General features: G+C 48.1%; 1 protein-coding gene across 2 annotated transcripts in view; it reads left to right on the top strand.

Moving 5' to 3' along the window:
- Positions 1–15,641, top strand: part of CPAMD8 (C3 and PZP like alpha-2-macroglobulin domain containing 8) — a 1,045,838-nt gene that overhangs the window by 782,182 nt on the left and 248,015 nt on the right. The gene's annotated exons all lie outside the window — the stretch shown is intronic.

Here is a 15,641-nt window from a genome sequence, read left to right as displayed (position 1 = left end):
GAAAAAGTCAGTTAATAAATTTAAGAGGAAGCAGCCTAATAGTCAATTTGATTATTTACAAGCAGAAAAAATTATTATTAAAATCATGATCTCAGTTCTATATGTTCATGACTTATAAACAGGTAAAAAAATCTTCACTAGAGTTGAGACCGTTAGGTGTTTTGCAATCCAACTCTAATATGTAGCTGGTTTCTAGCTGTCTAAGAAGAGCCTCACGGTCTCCACCTCTTATTAGAGGGGGAACTGTGTCTATCACGAAATATTTCAAGACACTCACATCTTTGTTATGAGACTCCTCAAAATGCCTGGCAACGGGATAAGCCTGATCGCCATGGATTATATATATCCAGCTCCTTACAGTCGTAAATTAATACCAGCACTCCCGTTAGGTTAAATCCACCTTTGGATTTATTTGCGAGATATAAATCAACAAACGTGTTTCGGCGTCAGCCTTCGTCAATGTCGACAGGCGCTGTTACCATGGCAACTTTTAACACATGTCAATTTCATTGTAAGGGACAAAGGACTATTACGTTACAACAAGCGCCATCTTTAAACATGTTTCGATCCACATTTCAGTCTATTTATATATCATAGACAGTTCATATAGCTCTTAGCGCCTAATTTGGTAGACAGTTAGAGTTGACGAAGGCTGACGCCGAAACGCGTTTGCTGATTTATATCTCACAAATAAATCCAAAGGTGGATTTAACCTAACAAGAGTGCTGGTCTTAATTTATGACTGTAAGGAGCTGGATACGTTAGCGGTCTGCCACCGCTGGACCGGGCACCTGCTCATGAGTGCCGACACGAAGGCAGGACACGGAGCAGCAATATATATATATATATATATATTACCTACTGGCGGTCGCCAGTAGGTAGTTATAGTTAGGACCCCTTTTCCATAGGAAAACCTCAACATTCTATTTTGAATAACTTTGGCGCCGGTCGATGAATCCTCGCGAATTTCTCAAAATAGGTGGGGCGCTACGCTCCGCTCCTACCCTGAAAGTCTCGGGGGGATCCGTCAAGCGGGGGCTGAGATAAAAGGGGGGTCCCAAAACGCGTTTTCCCCATGCATTTTTCCATAGGACCTTTAGAACGAGCTACAGCCCGAACGGCTGAACAGAATTACTCGAAATTTGGCAGAGAGGTAGTCCCTAGGTCAAGGAAGTGCCTTTTGTAGGTTTGGTGTAAATCTGTTCAGTAGATTCTGAGAAAATAGCCTTTAAATCAATATATATATCTGAGCCCGCTTACGGTACGCTTACGGTACGCTTACCGTAAGCGTACGGTGGCGTGCGCGAGCGCGATTCTGATTGGCTCTTAGATCTTAGTAAACATTCGAATCGGCCGAAACCAGGAAGCGGCGGCCGCCATTTTGTGTATTTCACTCAGAAAAAAAAGAGTGAAAACAAGAAAAGGGGGCAATGAGGAGAGTTACAGACCCCCTTACATTTGTGAGGGGGTCAAAGAAGGACTGTAAAGTACAAAGAAAAAATTTATTGATTTTAAAAAAAATCACGGGGTACGCGTACGGTAAGCTTACGGTAAGCGTACGGTAGAAAAAAAAAAAAAAAAAAAATGAAAATCAGATTTAAGTGTTTAGATATTAGGGGGCTCTAAAAAGAGCCGTTGTGTTTATGAAATGATTTTTTAGTGGTACCTACAAGTAAGTACCGATGCAGAGTCTAAGGTTCAAGAGGAAGACTCTGTTCCCTTCATCATTGAAGTGCACACCATCTCCTCTATAAATGTCTTGCATGTCATAACGCAAGTTGTTGTGGTAAATGGCACCCATACCATAGTCACGGAGGAAAGCAGAAACAGATTTGTTGACGTGCTTTCTTGCTTTGTCATCGCACCGCGTGCCCACCGTGCGTGCACGGCACTAACTGCGTAAAGTGGGCGCGCGGTGCGCGAAGCGCACCGCGTGCCCTCTGTGCGCGCACGGTGCGCGAAGCTTACCGTGCGCGCACGGAACGAACTGCGTTAAGTGGGCGCGCACGCCACGAATGGCGTAAAGTAACTTAGCATTTAAAAAACCGTACAAATTCACTGAAAAAACCATAGGTTTCACACATGTTATAGTTAGCGGAAATTTTACTGATAAAAAACCAATGAAATTCCCCCGTGATAGTTAGTGCAGGCAACTATAACTCACGCGACCGCAATCTTCTGCTGATGACATATGTGTCTTTATGAAAAAAAAATATTTGTAATATATGTATAGCTAAAAATGTATGGAAGAAGACATGGGCAAATAAGTGTCTAAATACAGTATTAGCATCAGCAGAGGATTGCGGTCGCGTGAGTTATAGTTGCCTGCACTAACTATCACGGGGGAATTTCATTGGTTTTTTATCAGTAAAATTTCCGCTAACTATAACATGTGTGAAACCTATGGTTTTTTCAGTGAATATATATATATATATATATTCACGCTCCAATTTGCCCACACGATAGAGCAGCACTCAGACACAAGCAAATGGTAGCAAGCCTTTATTCCGGGTACGAGCAAACTCCTGCCTGCTGCTTTCAATAACAGCCATTCCCACATCATGCCTGACGCGTTTCAGAAGTCATCCTTCCTTCCTCAGAGGCCATAGCTGGAATGGTTACGTGCAGCGCCAGTCTCAGTTCTCTCTCATAATGCCGATTTCCACGCCCCTATATCCAAGTACCGCTAAGAAAATTGAAGACGACGGTTGACGCCACAACTTCAAATAAAAGGCGGACACGGACCTCCAGTTAGGTGCTGATTTATTTCATTCGCAGTGTTGTCTTGACGTTTCGGCTCCAACGAGCCTTGTTCACAGGACTCACGGGGTTCATTTAGTCCATTTATTAGCGAGGACGCGTTTCGGCTTTCTGCCTTTTTCCAGCTCGCATGAAATCAAACAACAGATGCAATACGGTACTATTTAAAGTCATAGCTGGTTTTTGATTGGACGCTGTGAATGAGAGGGAAAGAGGGATTGGTTAGTCTCGTATCCATGTCTTTGATCCCTCCGCTGTTATTGCGGAAAATATACAATCCATGCTTCTGAAGTGATTTAACATTAGAAAGTCTTAATGACTAATGCAGTTTTTACTTATTGTACCACAATGGGACAGTTCAGAAATATACAGTTCGTCCAAGAGTTACCTTTCTCCTCTCTTCGCAGCTGTAATGTAGAGTACCTTATCACGTTGTTTCGGTGACACTATTGGAAATACCCCTCGTCAACCACCAGGCTCTATGGTACCCCGTGCAGGAGTCGGTAAATATCCGGATCTCCACCAGTTTGAATGACTGGCGACTATGTCAACGCTAGTGCCTCAGATGCCATTGTGGCGGTGCAGGGCGCCAACAACATTCTCCGCTCCGATGTCCACCTTGGCGTATGCAGCACTCTTAGTGACGGGTGCAAGTGAAAAATGGAGGTGGGTCCATTTAAAATATCAAAGCTCCTGTGTCCTGAAAACACACACAGCACTCACGGGGTTCATTTAGTCCATTTATTAGCGAGGACGCGTTTTGGCTTTCTGCCTTCTTCCAGCTCGCATGAAATCAAGCAACAGATGTATGACGGTACTATTTAAAGTCATAGCTGTTTTTTGCTTGGACGCTGTGAATGAGAGGGAAAGAGGGATTTGTTAGTCTCGTATCCATGTCTTTGATCCCTCCGCTGTTATTGCGGGAAATATACAATCCATGCTCATGAAGTGATTTAACATTAGAAAGTCTTAATGACTAATGCAGTTTTTACTTATTGTACCACAATGGGACACTTCAGAAATATACAGTTCGTCCAAGAGTTACCTTTCTCCTCTCTTCGCAGCTGTAATGTGGAGTACCTTATCACGTTGTTTCGGTGACACTCTTGGAAATACCCCTCGTCAACCACCAGGCTCTATGGTACCCCGCGCAGGAGTCGGTAAATATCCGGATCTCCACCAGTTTGAATGACTGGCGACTATGTCAACGCTAGTGCCTCAGATGCCATTGTGGCGTTGCAGGGCGCGCCAACAGCATTCTCCGCTCCGATGTCCACCTTGGCGTATGCAGCACTCTTAGTGACGGGTGCAAGTAAAAAATGGAAGTGGGTCCATTTAAAATATCAAAGCTCCTGTGTCCTGAAAACACACACAGCACTCACGGGGTTCATTTAGTCCATTTCTTAGCGAGGACGCGTTTAGGCTTTCTGCCTTCTTCCAGCTCGCATGAAATCAAACAACAGATGTATGACGGTACTATTTAAAGTCATAGCTGGTTTTTGATTGGACGCTGTGAATGAGAGGGAAAGAGGGATTGGTTAGTCTCGTATCCATGTCTTTGATCCCTCCGCTGTTATTGCGGGAAATATACAATCCATGCTTCTGAAGTGATTTAACATTAGAAAGTCTTAATGACTAATGCAGTTTTTACTTATTGTACCACAATGGGACACTTCAGAAATATACAGTTCGTCCAAGTGTTACCTTTCTCCTCTCTTCGCAGCTGTAATGTAGAGTACCTTATCACGTTGTTTCGGTGACACTCTTGGAAATACCCCTCGTCAATCACCAGGCTCTATGGTACCCCGCGCAGGAGTCGGTAAATATCCGGATTTCCACCAGTTTGAATGACTGGCGACTATGTCAACGCTAGTGCCTCAGATGCCATTGTGGCGGTGCAGGACGCCAACAACATTCTCCGCTCCGATGTCCACCTTGGTGTATGCAGCACTCTTAGTGACGGGTGCAAGTAAAAAATGGAGGTGGGTCCATTTAAAATATCAAAGCTCCTGTGTCCTGAAAACACACACAGCACTGACGGGGTTCATTTAGTCCATTTATTAGCGAGGACGCGTTTAGGCTTTCTGCCTTCTTCCAGCTCGCATGAAATCAAACAACAGATGTATGACGGTACTATTTAAAGTCATAGGTGGTTTTTGATTGGACGCTGTGAATGAGAGGGAAAGAGGGATTGGTTAGTCTCGTATCCATGTCTTTGATCCCTCCGCTGTTATTGCGGGAAATATACAATCCATGCTTCTGAAGTGATTTAACATTAGAAAGTCTCAATGACTAATGCAGTTTTTACTTATTGTACCACAATGGGACACTTCAGAAATATACAGTTCGTCCAAGAGTTACCTTTCTCCTCTCTTCGCAGCTGTAATGTAGAGTACCTTATCACCTTGTTTCGGTGATACTCTTGGAAATACCCCTCGTCAACCACCAGGCTCTATGGCACCCCACGCAGGAGTAGATAACTATCCGGATCTCCACCAGTTTGAATGACTGGCGACTATGTCTAAATCACTTCAGAAGCATGGATTGTATATTTCCCGCAATAACTGCGGAGGCAGAAAGCCGAAACGCGCCCTCGCAAATAAATGGACTAAATGAACCCCGTGAGTGCTGTGTGTGTTTTCAGGTCACAGGAGGTTTGAAAAATGGCATCCCTTGATGTGTACACCTAGATGGCAGGCCAGACTTGAGCCAATGCTGAGTTCAATCCACGGTATCTGGGATGAAAAGCTAGTAGAATTCTAAGTTACCCATCATACCAGGATAGAATATTTAACTGCGAGCACAACTTTAAGTGACTATCACCAGTCTCATTCTAACATCACTGACCTAGGCAACTTCAATAACATGGCTCGAAACACCAAACACCAGATGGACTCAACAAAATAGCTATCAGGTCTCACTGGTCAAAACTCATTTCTGATCTAACACACTATGCAAGACATAACGGAATTTTCGGCAACATTGGCATAATAACCACATCCAATCCTCTACCCCAAAAGTGGAGCCATTCCTTTCAAAATCATGATTCTAGCACACTGCACTTCCAAAAGGCAACTTCAAACCAAAAACACCGGAATGTGCAGTGTAACAGCTGAAATTGGACACCCAAGCTACAGCTACTAAACTAACCCCCAAAGCGGTTAGCCACATGGCTTAAGTAATTATAAAATTCAATGAATAGCTATCAAAAGCATTTGACTTGACCATCCCATGGCACAATCCATCATGCTAGACTTGCACAAGGTGTGCTTTGCTGTCTTGGCCTGCTGCTTGCTGCTTCCATGTTGGGCAGTGAAAGGACTGGACTTTGCTTTCTACATCCTGCTTGCCAAGGTTCTCCAAGGGCTTGTGTGTGCTTGCCTCCTGTTAAGCAGTCTCATGGCCATCAAAGACTTCATCTGCAGCCCCTGAACTCCTCTGCTGGGCGTTCTGATATGCCAAGTGGTGCCAGTTCCAGTTCTGGAACCTTGGAGGTGGCTTTGCTACAAAAGAACCAAGAAAATCCATGCAGCGACTCTCAGGGCCTGTTTTTCAGCAACGCAGCATTGCCGTGCAGTTGAAAAACCAACCAATCACCGGGGTGCGGCCAAGAATCACTGCAGCGCCTGCCGTGCGGCGGAAAGATTGCCGCAGTCCAAGTCCTGAAAACCAATTCACCAACGTTCGTGGCACCCGCTCTAACTCTGATGCAGACCCTGCTGTGTGGCTGAAGAAATAGACGCATCGCCTGCTTTGCGGCTGGGAAATTGATGCAGTGAAGGTTTCGCTGCATCGACCCATCGCGTCTGGATTTTTAAAGCATTGCCCTTGTGCGCCAAGTTCTTCATCGATGTTGCCCATCAGTAAGAAACCATGGCCGCGTGTCCAGAGATTGACGCATCACCTGCCATCAAAGTAAGGAATCAACACATCACCTCCCCTGGCAGTAGGGAATCGACTCATCACCTTCCCTGTGCTACAGTAAGGAATCGATGCATCACCTCCCCTGCCAGTAAGGAATCGATGCATCACCTCCCGAGGGAGTAAGGAACCAACACATCGTTTTGCTTTTCTGGCGCCTCATCTCCCCAGCTCCTGTTTTCATCTTTTAGATTTTGATGCATCCCAGGTTCTTTGTGATAAAAGTCACGCATCCATAGTTTCGTTTGGACTGAACTATTTCAAACCTTTTAAAAGTGATATCTTTATTTGTGTATGTTGGAATTTTGTTGTTTTGGTCTTGTTTCATTCAGATATATATTGGTTATTTTTCTAAACTGGTGTGGTACCCATTTGTAGTCTCTTCTCTGTGTTACTGTGTGTGTGTGTGTGTGTGTGTGTACAAATACTTTACACATTGCCTCTGAGATAAGCCTGACTGCTTGTGCCAGCCTCCAAAGGGGGTAAGCAGAGGTTATCTCAGCTGTGTAATCCCGTTACCTTGACTAGAAGAAAGGGTTCCTACTTGGACAGGGTGCAAGCCACTGCAAACTAAAGACCCCCATTTCTAACAAAAGTCTATTAGAATTTGTTGTCATTTTTGTAATAAGGTCCCAACTGTTCTAAACAAGCATGTCTGATTCAGAGGGTACTAGCCAGGAGCTCAACCTGGCTCCCTACAAGAAACTTAACTTACTGCAATTTAAGAACCTCTGCATGACTTGCAATATTGCCGCTTGGCCTAAACCAAAAAGGGCACAACTCTAGGTGTTGCTTGCCAAGTAGGATATAGTCATTGCACTGGAAAAAAATGCTGACGAGGGACAGTAGAAGGTGAAGACTTAAGAGCTTAAGGGACTAGCAAAATGAGTAGCCCTTGAGACCAAAGTCCAATCCTGGCTATAGAAAAAGAAAGAGCTGAGATGGGTCTTGCACCCATGAATGGTGGCAGCAAAATCCTAAATAGGTAGGAAGAGGCAACCTTTGACGCTGAAATCCCCAAAGGGATAGTCCCAAAATATGTTTAGGATGATGATATCACAAAATGGTTTACAGCCTTTGAGAGGGCTTGTAAAATGAGAAAACTCAGTAACAAGTATTGGGTCTCTCTACTCTGAGAGCTTTTCTCAGGCAAGTACAGGGATAGACTCCTGACACTTAATGAGCCAGATGCTGAGTCCTATGACCTCATGAAGGATACCCTGATTGAGGACTTTGGACTCACCACTGTACAGTAAAGATTGAAGTTCAGGGATACACACAAAACCTTGAGTCCTGTGTTGATTTTGTAGACTTTTCAGTCAAGAACACTAGGTGGCTGGTTGAAAGGAAGTAATGTGCAAGACTATGAAGTGCTTTATAGTCCGTTGATGAAAGAGCACTTGCTAAGTAACTGTACGTCTGAGAAATTACATCAGTACTTGGTGGACTGAGGGTTAGTCTCTCCTCAGGAGCTGGGGAAGAAAGCTGACCATTGAATCAAAACCAGGGTGTCCAAGAAGGCCCATGGTGTGGGTGACCAAAAGAAAGAGGTTGCTAATCCCCCCCTCAAGGGAAAGATGTGGGACAGCCTAAAGATAAAAGTAAAGAGTCTTCTAAAGGTCCCCAAAAACCTGTTCAGGAGGGTGGACCCAGAGACACTTCACAAAACAAGGGTGGGCACCAGGGTAAAAACTGGGATCCAAAAAGGCCTGGTGTTTTAATTGCAAGGCAAGTGGACTCTAAACTAGTGATTCTACTTGTCACAAAAAGGCTCCCTCTAGCCCAGCACCCACAGGGGTGGTGAGTCTCCATTTGGGAACCTTGGTTTGCCCTGACCAGGTCAGTGTGCACACTGAAGCTACCTCAGTTTCAGAGGGAGGGGTGGATGTAGATACCCCGGCTAGCTGGTCCAGTAGTTTGGAGAAGGACAGACAACAGCCACATATTAATGGAGTTGAGGTAGTAGCTCTGGGGGAAACAGGTGCAAGTGTCACTATGGTGACTGAAAAACTGGTATCCTCAGAACAGTATCATGCTGGAGAAACTTACCCAGTCATCAATGCCGATATTGTGACCAATGTTCATTCTATGGCTATGGTGACAATAGAGTGAGGAGGGGTTACTGACCAAAAGAAGGTTGTTGTGTACTCTGCCATCCCAGTCAAATGTTTGCTTGGTAATGATTTGGAGACCTCAGCATGGACTGAGGTAGAGCTCATGACGCATGCAGCCATGCTGGGAATACCTGACTGGGTGTGTGTGAGAACTTGTACACTGTGCAAAGCCCAAGGTGAAAGGTGTTGGATCCTGAAACTATTGACCAACCCTCCAAGACAAAATGTAAGAAGTCTGGGAAACCAACTTCTGTACAGCCACAAGCTAAGGTCCCCTCTCCCCAGGAAGACCTGTCAGCCCTTGAGGGAACTGAGCCCCAAAAACATGGTATCAGCCAGAGCTTCGAGGCCCAGGGGGACCCTCTAGGGAAGATCTTTGCCAGGGACAAAGGACTTGTCCCACTCTTGAGAGCCTGTGACAGCAAGCTGCTGAGCAGGAAAAGGGAGATGTAAGTGGCTCCCAGAGGACCTACTGGGAGGGGAGAGTTCCTGTACACTGAGGTCAGAGACCCCAAGCCTGGTGCCACTTGGAGAGTGGTTGTGCCTAAGCAGTACAGATAATTTCTCTTCACCTTAGCACATGACATCTCCTTTGCCGGGCATCGTGACCAGACAAAAACATGAAATAGGTTAGTCACCCACTTCTACTGGCCAGGTATGTCCCAGAAAGTAAAGGAGTCCTGCAGGTCCAGTGTTGCCTGTCAGGCCAGTGGCAGGTCAGGTAACAGACTAAAGGCCCCTTTAATCCCACTTCCAGTGGTTGGGGTACCCTTTGAGAGGGTAGGTGGTTGACATTGTTGGCCCCTTGGACCAGCAAAAAACAACAGGGAACAGATTTATACTGGTGGTAGTGGATTATGCCACCAGGTACCCTGAAGCTATACCCCTTAGGACCATCACTGCTTCTGCAGTGGCTAAAGCCCTCATAGTATTTTTACTAGAGTGGGCTTCCCTAAGGAGGTTGTGTCTGACAGAGTTAGTAACTTCATGTCTGGCTACCTGAAAGCCATTTGGGCTCAGTGTGGGGTGACATATAAGTTTACCACCCCATATCACCCACAAACCATTGGTCTAGTCGAGAGGTTCAACAAGACCATGAAAGGTATGATCGTGGGACTCTGTGAAAAGCTCAGAAGGAGATGGGATGTCCTGTGTTGTAGCCACCCAGGAGGAGGTGTTCCGTGCTCCCAGAGGTCAGCCCTCTCTCCTCAGTAAGTACCAAGATGCTAGACCCTCTAGGAGCCCTCCAGCACCAATACTTGAGGTACCGGACTCCTTGCAGCAGCCAAGACTTGGTGGCGGTCCAATCCAGACACTGACCCTACAAAGACCGACCAGCCAATGAGGGACGTCATGGTTGCCCCCTAACCTTTTGCCAAATACCTGATGTAATTTGACTGAGTATGCCCTGGGTCCCTGACTATCACGTTTCCAGGGCCTGTGTTTTTCCCCTAGCTTGTACCATTATTTCCACAATTGGCACAACTCTGGTCTACCTGTAAGCCCCTTGTAAGGGGTGCCTATTGTACCAAGGGCTTGGTAGCTAGGGAAAGGCCTCTGAGGGCTGCAGCATGTATTATGTCACCCTCAGAGACCTCTCACCACAAACATGCAACACTGCCATTGCAACCTGCGTGTTGTGGTACAGTTAAAAGTGAAGAGTCTACATGGCACGTATCTCTGTGTGCTATGCCTGCCCAGCACTGCATGAGCCCTAGGTAAGTCACCCTTAAGGCAGGGTGCCCTATACCCCATGTGAGGACCTATCTGCATGAGCAGACAGGTCCCTATAATATCTAATGCCATTATAAGATATTTTAAGTGCCCAGTAAAGCTATCCCGAGTATATGGTCTGGAAACTGGTCATTGCGAATTTCCTAGCATCATAACGGCTTTACTAAAGCCTGAGATGTATGGTAACATCTAAGAATAATAAACCTGCACTGATTCCAGTGTCAGATGTATTACTCACTGCACTCAGGAGTCCCTTCTAGAGGGGACCCCTGAACCAAACCAACCACTGGTGGGTTCCTGATTGGTGAACACCAGCGTCCACCACGAGACAAGTTTCTGGACCCCTGGGGTGGGAGCCTGCACTCCCTGGGCCAAGAAACAAAGCCTTTCCTGGGCGGAGGTGTTCACACCTCCCCCAGGTCAGGTAGAGCTTAAATGGCCTTGCCGCCTTTGCAACGCGACCCCCACCCTCTCTTGCTATCAGGAGCTGGCCCCCTTCCTGTCTCACCACCTTTTCAGCTGGAAAAATCAAGACAGCCTAGAAGGTGTGCCCACCTCGTCCTACCCCACCCCTCAGGTGGGGAGGCGAGGTAAAGCCAACTCTTCAGTGCCTGCCATCTTGCAGATGGCATGCACCCCCCAATCAGGATCAGGGATTGTGCCCACTCCCCCACGTGGGGTGAGCACACTAAGGGTGTAGTCACCCTTAGGACAGTAGCCCATTGGCTAGTACCTCGAGACCCCTAAAACGGGACCTAAATACAGTATTTAGGGGCCAGCTCTAAACCCAGAAGTTAGTTCTTAACAACCTAAGAAGATTGGAATCCTGAAGACGTTGCAGCAGTGAAGACTCCAGGCCCAACTGACTTGGCCACAGACCTACCGACCTGCCTGCAGCTCCGTAGAAAATGACGGCTCGAAAAAAGATCAATCAGCAATCTCCAGATTTGGTGAGGACTGATCCCCCACTTCAATAAAGACTCGAGACTCCTGAGGACAGCAGCCCTGTCTACAGAAGAAGATTTAGCCCCTGCTGGACTAAGAAACCTTGCTCCAGGACTTGCCTCTGCACCCATCGTCCACAACCCTTGATCCGAGGGTCTACCCATCCTGAAGGGGTCCCCCAGCAGTTCTGACCTCCAAACCCATTGAGCAGTTTCACTTCCAAGGTTCTGTGTCGACGCCTGCAGCCTCTTCACAACGACCCCCCTCCACCACGACCGGACGGATAAACGGATTCCTGACGTCAAAAGGCACTCCTGCAGTCTCTGACCTTGCGTCATGGAAACCCGATCCCAAAGTGTCCCGACATCGAGGGACATCCCTACTTACCTGCCCAACTCTTGGTTCCTCCAGAAAGACTTCCTAGACCGAGCCTGAAGCCGAAAACCAAAGACGACAAACCCCATAGGATTGCATTGGTCTCCGCTTACTGTCTAAGCACCCTGCATCCGGCCGCCCTTGTGCAGCTGGTGGTGTAGTCTTGGTGCTATCTTGGGACCCCCGTTGCCCTCACCTTAAGCCTAGGAGCTGGTCTCCCAAAACCGAGGGACCCGCCCGTGAGCAGCCACCAACTGAGGTGCCCCTTAGCTCCCTTGGCTAACCTTGGAACACTTGCACTCTGCACCCTACTGCTTTAGTCCCGCTGGTGGTGCACCTTGAGTGCTGAACTGAACCTTGGGGAACCTTGGTTCTACCCCCCAAACCTCAGTTACCAAAACCCTTTACTTACCTGCAAACGTAACACTGCTTTTTCCTCCATAGGATTGCATGTTGGGTTTTTCTCAGAAAATCGTTTTAAGTGTTGATCGTGTCTTGTACTGCAACAAAGTAAATTAGTCTTCAAATGGGTTAACCTGCTTGCTAATGTACTACAATGTCCAAACTGCATGATTACTTTGTTTTCTGCAAAGTTAGAAAAGTAACTGAAAAGTAATCTAAAGTAATTAAAAGTATTGTTAACAGTGTACAACCCATTTTCTCTACTGAAAAGTAACTTGTATGCTTCTACAAAACCAATAGACACTATGGGCCTCATGTAGGTAAATAAATTTTACCGGTTCTTAAATACCGAGCCGTACCGAATCGGTAAATTAGAATCGGTAAGTTACATGTAGGTAAAAATTCGGTAACAGTTACCGATTCGGTAACAGTCGGTAAATACGAATCGGAATTCACCGATTCGGTAAATACCGAGGTGATAATTACCGAATCGGAAAATACCGAGGTGGTATCTACCGAATCGGAAAATACCGAGGTGGTATCTACCGAATCGGAAAATACCGAATCGGTACGTACGGATTCGGTAAATAACATCACATGACTTGACGAAACAGCTAATCCTGTGCAACGACAGCCCACCCAACCAGGAACTGCCCACACCCAGGCAGGTGTACACAATTAGCCGAAGTGGCCACACCCAGGCAGGTGTACATAATTAGCCGACCCTGGAGAGGCTCGGAGTGCAGAGGAGAGGCAGGGAGCAGTTGCATGTGCGAGCGGGAAACGAACAGCATGTCCAGCCAGAGCACACAGAAAGACGGAGGGGAAAGGAGGAGGAAGCTCAAATTCAGCCCCAAGGAACTCCAGGTGCTGGTGGAGGAGGTGGTGAAGCAGCACCAGAAGCTGTTTGGGAGGCAATCCCTTCAAGTGCCTGAGGCCGAAAAGCGCAACATATGGCTGGCCATCCAGGCGCAGGTCAATGCTGTGGGAGTGACCCACAGGGAAATTGAGGTCCTCAAAAAGCGCTGGTATGACCTGAGGATTGTGACCAAGAGGAAGATGGGCGACATCCAGAAGGAGGCCAGCCAGACCGGAGGTGGAACCAACAGGGCACCTGCCCTCACCGAACTGGAGGAGCTGGTGGCGGCCACACTCGAGCAAGAGAGCGTCGTGGGTCTTGGGGACGCCGACAGCTCTGCCAGAGCCGCAACACACCAAGGTAAGACGAAAGCACAGCAATGTAGCCGCCCCTACCCCTATCCCACATCCCCCATTGTGACACGAGAATCACACTGCAGTCCACACGTGTCAGTGCAGACAGGCAATGCATTCCGGGAGATGTAGTCAGGGCAACACTAACCATGACGTAAATGTCACAGGGCAACAAGGCATGTCACGCACTCGAGGCACAAGGAGACAGAGGACAGATTGGAATGTGAAATGATTTATTGTGACGCTTGCAATGCAGCCCTTCGGGGACACTGAGCCAATGTTGTTTTTCTGTCCACAGATGTGACATCATGCAGTACAGGGCATGCTGCAGGGGAGACGGCACACCGGCCACAAAAATCACCTCTAGCCAGCACGAGTGCAGACCAGGGAGCAGGCCCACTTGCAGCCGCACCACCTACGCAGCCAGCCTCGCCGCACACAGAGCCAGCATCACCTCACCGAGAGCCAGCATCACCACCACCAGAGCCAGCATCGCCACTCATGTTCGATTCACCGGCCACATCTCCGCTTGCAGGTGTGAGAATGAGGAGGCGTCCAGCAGCCAGGCTACGAGCCTTAGACACCTCGTCAGACGACAGCATGGGCCCAGAAGACCGCACCGGGCCCCAGGAAGGGAGCCATCCCACTGTGCCCCAAACATCACAGGCAGCACAGACGGGAGCAAGAGGGCGCCGCAGGTCGCGTGTCCAGAGTCCACCAGCACCCACTGACGGCCATGGTGTCTTCTTGGGGCTCGAGGGCCAAATGTTGAAGCAACAGCGCCTGCAATCAAAGGCAGTAATGTCAGTCCAGAGGCACATGCGGGTGATGAGGACAAGCTTAGTCAACATGGACACAAACATTGGCGGCATGGCTGCGGGCATTCGGGACATGTCCCAGTCAATCCAGCAGTTGTGCAGCAAATTAGATGCTGACATCGAAGCACGGCGCCGGGAACGCCAGAGAAGGGACACTACCAGCAGGGCACTCAACCGTCTGGCAACTGCGACTTCCCTACTTTGCCGGCGCTCTGTGACGATGCAGGAGGGCCTAACACAGTGCTGCAGCGACCTGTCACGGGGGATGGTGCAGGTGACAAGTGCACTAGGGGTGCTATTGACAAGACAGGCGTCGACAACTGCTGCAGGGGATGCTGCGGAGAGCATCGACACCAGCAGCAGCATCACACCCCCCGTCCCCGAAGCACGCAGGAGCAGCAGGCGGCTTGGGGTTGGCTCTAGTGAGGATGCACAGGCCGTGCAATCCACCACTGCAGCGCGTATGCGCAAACATTGATGTGGCCCTGCTTATCCACTTGCCATTGGGTGACGTAACCCTGGACATACTCATTGTATAGATGGCATATTGCCAGATTGGCCTGTTCATGTGTTCATGGCGTGGTGCCACATTAAACTACGTCATGACTTCTCACGACTCGCTGTGTCCCCTCACTTACTCAGAAATAGTTGCATGTGATCTCTGCCCGTCTCTCTCTCCCATCGATTGCAGTTGGCACTCTAGCTGCGCTGCCCTCTGGCTGGCCTGACTCATCCTCGTTGTCCTCAAAATATGTTAGTTCCACATCTGTACCTTTTTTCGTGGCAAGGTTGTGCAGCATTGCACAAGTGGCAATTATCTTGCAGCAGGTGATGGGTTTGTACTGGCGTGCGCCTCCGCTCTTGTGGAGGCAGCGGAACCTGCTCTTCAGCAGTCCAAACGTGCGCTCCACCACATTGCGTGTAGATTTGTGGGCCACGTTGTATCGTCTCTCACTCTGGGTTGCTGGGTGTAGGTAGGGAGTGAGGATGAATGAACGGCATGCATATGCACTGTCGCCTGGATGAGTAAAAGGGAACCATCAGTTACATGCCTCTATACACTCTGATTTGCAGGTTTCAAGGGGCGTCACTGTTACTTACCCAGCAGGTATCCCTCTCCGAATTCTCCGGCTCTCAGTCGTGTGTAGATCCCACTATTCTGGAAGATGTAAGAGTCGTGGGTGCTCCCAGGAAACTTTGCAACAATATCTGTGATGATGTTCCCTGCATCACAGATCACCTGCACATTGATGGAGTGGGTGGACTTCCTGTTCCTGTAGATGTGCTCTGTGTCAGCTGGAGGACAGATTGGGATGTGTGTACCATCAATACAGCCGATGACATGGGGGAACTGTGCCAT

The sequence above is a fragment of the Triturus cristatus genome, chromosome 12 (assembly GCF_964204655.1).
Source record: "Triturus cristatus chromosome 12, aTriCri1.1, whole genome shotgun sequence".
In the NCBI taxonomy this organism is placed as follows: Eukaryota; Metazoa; Chordata; class Amphibia; order Caudata; family Salamandridae; genus Triturus; species Triturus cristatus.
The sequence above is the reverse complement of the archived record's forward strand: the minus strand, read 5'-3'. Positions and strand labels throughout refer to the sequence as shown.